Here is a 6,317-nt window from a genome sequence, read left to right on the forward strand (position 1 = left end):
ATTGAGATTTTAACTGATAATTTACTGAATGTATAAGTTTATTGGAGGGAGAATTGCATTTAAGGAATTATCAACCTGTCTACTTGGGTCTCCATATAGATCTCAAATAAATTTTATAGTTTTACTTATTTGAAATGGCCACTGCAGTTAGCTATACTCCAATATGCTTTATAATCATTGTTGCTAACACGAATGGGGGGGGGCATTTAGCATATATCATATATACTTCTTAATTGTGGTGATGGAGAAAGTTGATGAATTTCACATATTCACTGTTACTAAGGGAGACTGTATACATAGATAGTTAAGAGCCTGCCTATGGATCAGGCTGCCTTGGATTGAATTTTATTGGGGTTGCTTTCTAGTTGTATATCATTGGACAGATTAGTTTAGCCAGCCTAATCCCCAGTTTCACAATCTATACATTTAAGTTATACAGAGAATCAGGTTTCCCAGGATATGTTCCTGAATATGCTGCTACTAATTTATCTTTAAGGATGATGTTTTCTATAAATTTATTACAGATACTATTTAAGAAGAATAGTAAATGACCTTTGGGGCGCCTGGGTGGCTCAGTCGGTTAAGCGTATGACTTTGGCTCAGGACATGATCTCACGGTTCCTGGGTTCCAGCCCTGTGTCGGGCTCTGTGCTAACGGCTAGCTCAGAGCCTGGAGCCTGTTTCAGATTCTGTGTCTCCATCTCTCTCTGACTCTCCCCTGCTCACGCTGTCTCTCTCTCTCTCTTTCAGAAATAAAACATTAAGAAAAATTTAAAAAAAAGAAAAGTAAGTGACTTTTAATTTCTGGGTTGCAAAAGACTTTATTTCTTTTTATTTTTGTGATATTTGCTACGATTTTACTGGCTAAAAATTTGAATGCCTAGATTATAGATATAGTGGAATGTCTAATAGAAACAAATTTTATTTTTTAAAATAAAATAAAAATATTTCACTCTAGGAAATGTGCTTTTGTATATATTTGAGAAATGCAAAAATTTATGATTAATTGTTGATTGTATTATTTTTCAAAAACTCAGGATTAAGGCAAGCAATGGGAAATCTTTGATCGGCTTCCTTAATTAAATTTAGTCACCATAAAAATGCATTTAGATTTTTACTTGGATTTTGATGGTACTNAGGTAATAGGTTTTATAATATATACCCTCATTTAATCTTAAGAAGAATTTATAAGATAGATACTATTCATAGCTTTTCTATGTTGGCTTCTAATGGGCTAAAAATCTCTTTCCTATACACTTCTTCAAATTCCAGTCTTATGTAAAACAGGTATTTATATGGATGTATCAAGGAAACAAACAAAAAAAATAAGAGTTTCTGAGATCTGTGAGAATTATATGTGATTGGAATACAAAAGAGTTTCCACATTCCTAGGAAACCCAGATTGTTCCATAACCACACTAATATATCAACAAATAGCCACCTAAATGCAGTCAGTTAACAACCACAGCTTGAATCAGTGAAAACGTTTTCACCAAGCAATTAATGATAAGCTCTTGGTTTTAAAATTGCTAATCTTGGGGGTATCTGGGTGGATCAGTCAGTTAAGCAACCGACTTCATGATCTCACGGTTCGTGGGTTCAAGCCCTACATCGGTCTTTATGCTGACATCTCAGAGCCTGGATCCTGTCTTCAGATTCTGTATCTCCCTCTCTAACCCTCTCCTGCTCACACTCTCTCTCAAAAAATAAATAAAACATTAAAAAGTTTAAAAAAATAAATTGCTCATCTTATACAAACTCATTTTAAAAAACAAGCCTTTGGCTAGATGTTAGTCAACCAGAGAATAATTATGCTTCTACAGATGACATCAACCTTTTTACACCTCTGAGATTCTCTAGTCCTGGGTCTCCATGATTCTTCAAAACCCCATATTAGATTAGCAGTCGACTCAGAAAAGCTGTGCAGTTCTTGAGTATGTCCTTATGAATACGGTTTCTCTATATCTGATGACACATACACCCAACAGATGAATAGATTATTCCATTGTGAAGGCGGAAAGAAACAAAGTAGGAGCTACTGTTCCACAATAATTATGAAATCTGGACAGCACATGTTGCCAGTCCTTGGATGAAGTTTTAACCTTACTGCCTAGCAATGAGTCACTGTGGCTCTTGGCTCTACTTCTTGGCCTTTGGTTCTACCTTAGTAAGATGATTCTTTTCCAATAAAAACTAGCTAGTATTTGCAGCTGAGAAGTACCTTCAGCCAATTTCTTGCTAATACTTTGAGTCCAATGTTTCTATCTGTTCATTTTACTTTAAGCTGTACTTTCTCTCTTCGTTGACTCATAGGAAGGAAATGAATCTATTTTTCAGGTGGAAGGCATATGATATGTGGTCACAGGGAAAACTGACAGATTTTATTTTCCAAATGTGGCTGCACAGATATATATCCCACACCCTAGCTTCCAATATGACTTTGAATATGACTTTGACATTCCTCCTTGAGATGGAATCTGGACTTCGTATCCTTAAACCTCACAAAATCTTTACAACTGACTTAATCCATAAAAGATATGGCAGAAGTCACAATATGTGAATTTAAAGTCTTGGTCAGAAGAGGTACTGCAGCTTCCAGGTTGGACCTTTGGCTCACTCAGTCTAGGGCAAGCCAGATGCCATACAATGAGATGCTTCAGTCATCTCCTTGGTGATGCCCAAATACAAAAGTACTGAGGCCAAGCAAGAGCCAGCCCCAGGTATCCAGTGAGCTAATTTGAATGAGGATTCTCCAGACCAATGAAACCTTATGATAACTACAGTACTCATTATAACAATGCAAATTCATGACAGGACTGTTCTCAACTAAAGACTGCCTAACCAAGTACTTCCTGGATTTTGATTAATTATTAGGGAGAACATAAAATTTTATGTCCAAGCCACTATATTTTAGACTAATCGTTATGCTACTTTAAGTAACCAGCACAGTATTCATTTGAAACATCAAACACATAAATAATTTTAAAAGATTGAATTATATCATGCAACTTTTCTGACCACAATAATATAAAACTGGAAATCAATCACAAGAATGTAACACAATATAATATAACACAAATACATGGATGCTAAAAAGCATGATACTAAACAATGAATGGTTCAACCAAGAAATCGAAGTTAAAAAAATTCATGGAGACAAATGAAAATGAAAAGGAAAACTCAATGATCTAAAATCTTTGTCAAACACCAAAAGCTGTTCTAAGTGGGAAGTTTATAGTAGTAGAGGCCTACCTCAAGAAACAAGAAAAAATTCAAATAAGCAATCCTACCTTATATTTAAAAGAAGTGGAAAAAGAATGACAAAGAAATTCTAAAGCCAGTTAAAGAAAAGAATTTATAAAAATTATAGTAGAAATAAATTAAATACAAGCTAAAAATCACTAGAACAGATCAAGAAATCAAGAGCTGGTTCCTTGAAATAATAAGCAAAATTGATAAATCTTTAGCCAGACTCATCAAGAAATATAGAGGACTCAAATAAGTAAGATCAGAAATGAAAGAGGAGAAATTACAACTAATGCCAAAGAAATAAAGAGGTTTCCAAGAGAATATAATGAAAGATTATATGCCAATAATTTGGACAATGCAGAAGAAATGGAAAAATTCCTAGAAACATGTAACTTTCCAAAATTATATGAGGAAGAAATAGAAAATCTGAATAGATTGATTACTGGCAATAAAAATGAAACAGTAATTAAAAACTGCCAGCAAACAAAAGTCCAGGGCCAATTGGTGTCACAGGGAAATTTTACCAAGCATTTATAAAAGAGTTAATCCCTATTCTTCTCAAACTATTCCAAAAAACAAAGAGGAAGGAAAAATTCCAATTTCATTCTATGAGGCCAGCATTACTCTGGTTCCAAAACCAGATAAAGACATTACAATAAATAAATAAATAAACAAACAAACAAATAAATAAACTACAGATCGGTATCTCTGATGAACATAAATGCAAAAACCCTCAACAAAACACTAGCAAAACAAATTCAGCAATACACTAAAAAATCATTCACCATAATGAAGTAGGATTTATTCCAAAGGTGACTTACTGCAAAGGCAACTGAATTTTAAAATATCAAATGAAGATACATAAAAAACAATTTAATTGGAAAAAAATCAAATCAAGAAAGGGGAAATTTCAAATGTTTCCATGAACTCAGGAAAATAAGAAAACTAAGTCCTCCTTGAAGCAAAATCTCAAACAAGTGTTTTTCAGGACATATATTTTAACATGATAAAAGATGAAAAGTGAGTTGGAATGGTTCAAATTATAAATAAAATATTAAAAATACAAAAAATAATATCTACAAAGTATTAAAAATTATAGTTCACTGCTGAAAATGAATTAAAACTAGGATAATATTATTCAAAAATAAAAGAAAAACAAGTTATGAAAAAGAAAAAAGATACTAGATTATGAAAGTAATTTAGAAAGAATATTTAGATTTTGCAAAATTACATTCTGTCAAGAAAAGAACAAAACAAAAATAGCATTAAACAAAGTCAAATATATATTTAGAAATGACAAACTGTGCTATTATAATTTATTATTTGTTTTATGTTCTTCTCAGCTACTTCTTGAGATAGAATCTTGTCTATTTAAATAGTAAATGTATTATTTTATGAGGATTTTATTGTTTTCATTATATTTTACAATCTATGCAAATGTAAGGAAAATATAATTCATATGCTGTATCATAAAACACCTTTCTATATTATACATGAATACAAAAACTCTTAAGTACATGAAATATTAATAATCATGTAAAAGGTATATTGACTACCTTATGCAAAAATTATTTTATATATGATAAGACTGATTTGGTGATTATTGGCAAAATCATTTGAGGTAATCCATCACCTGTGGGTTCAGCATGTATTATATGTTACACCCAACAGAGAAAAATATAGAATCCTTTTTTCTTAAATTTTGCTATTCAACATTTTTTTAGAATTAGATTAGGTTGGCATAAGGACATATTCCTTGTAGTGTTTACTGCAGACATATAAAAAGGAAGATATTAAATATTAAAAACATAATATAAAATAAAATGCAACTGTTTTCATATTTTTAAAGTTTATTTACTTATTTTGACAGAGAGAAAGAAAGAGAGACCACAAGCAGAGGAGGGGCAAAGAGAGAGGGAGTGAGAGAATGCCAAGCAGGGCTTGCATTGTCAGCGCAGAGCCCGATGCAGGGCTTGAACACAGGAACCATGAGATCATGGCCTGAGTAAAAATCAAGAGCAGGACACTTAACCAACTGAGCCACCTAGGAGCCCCAAATTCAAATATTTTTTTCAAAATTTAGCTACATATAATCCCCTCACCCACATACAAAAAATTAAGACATTCAGGAAATTATCACTAAAATTAAAAAGCTAATTTAATATAAAAATTCAACACATTTAAATTGAACAGAAAATTAAAAACTAAAATGGAAACTAGAAAATATTAACATTAATACAACTACTATATTTAGGACCATAGTTACATTATCATTAGTTATATAGAGAGAAAAAAAACAAACTTCTGGAGCTATATTATTATATTTGTATATTGCAAACAAGAAGGAAAAATAAATTATTTTAACACTTAAACGTATTAAGTAGAACACAACAAAAAAGTGTAGACAAATTAGAATGCTTATTTGATATCTCTAATGTAAAATAATAAATTAAAATTTAAGTCAAAAAATTAAAATTCAGGGGCGCCTGGGTGGCTTAGTCAGTTAAGCGTCCGACTTTCGCTTAGGTTATGATCTCACGGTTCGTAGGTTTGAGCCCCGCATCGGGCTCTGTGCTGACTGCCAGTTCAGAGCCTGGAACCTGTTTCAGAGTGTGCTTACTGGACACCTGTCTGATAGAATGTCAAAGCTCTAAAGGACCGGAGGATATAGCTAGATGGGACAAAAACTATTCTAAGAATTTTGAGAAATAAGCACTTGTGAGAAACTTATTCACCTTGCTTTATCAGATGATACTTTGTGACCAAAACTGATCAAAGGAAAGGTTTGGTCCATGAAAGATTATGAATAAGATATCCACACTTGACATCATTCTACTGAACATAAATGTCAGATTATCAAGATGTGTTACCTTAAGGTAACAATTACTTTCTTACTAGGAGAACTTAATATTGCTCAAGCATTAAAACTTCTAAAAATGAAATACTGCATAGTATGAAGAGTTGCATATCATTTAATTTTGAAATTACAAAAAGTATAACACAATGATGGGTTCAGAGATACTTCAACTGATTCACATTTTAATTTTTATCAAGGACTTTATAATTTA

Source organism: Crocuta crocuta, unplaced genomic scaffold (assembly GCF_008692635.1).
Source record: "Crocuta crocuta isolate KB4526 unplaced genomic scaffold, BGI_CrCroc_1.0 scaffold709, whole genome shotgun sequence".
NCBI classification, from domain to species: Eukaryota; Metazoa; Chordata; class Mammalia; order Carnivora; family Hyaenidae; genus Crocuta; species Crocuta crocuta.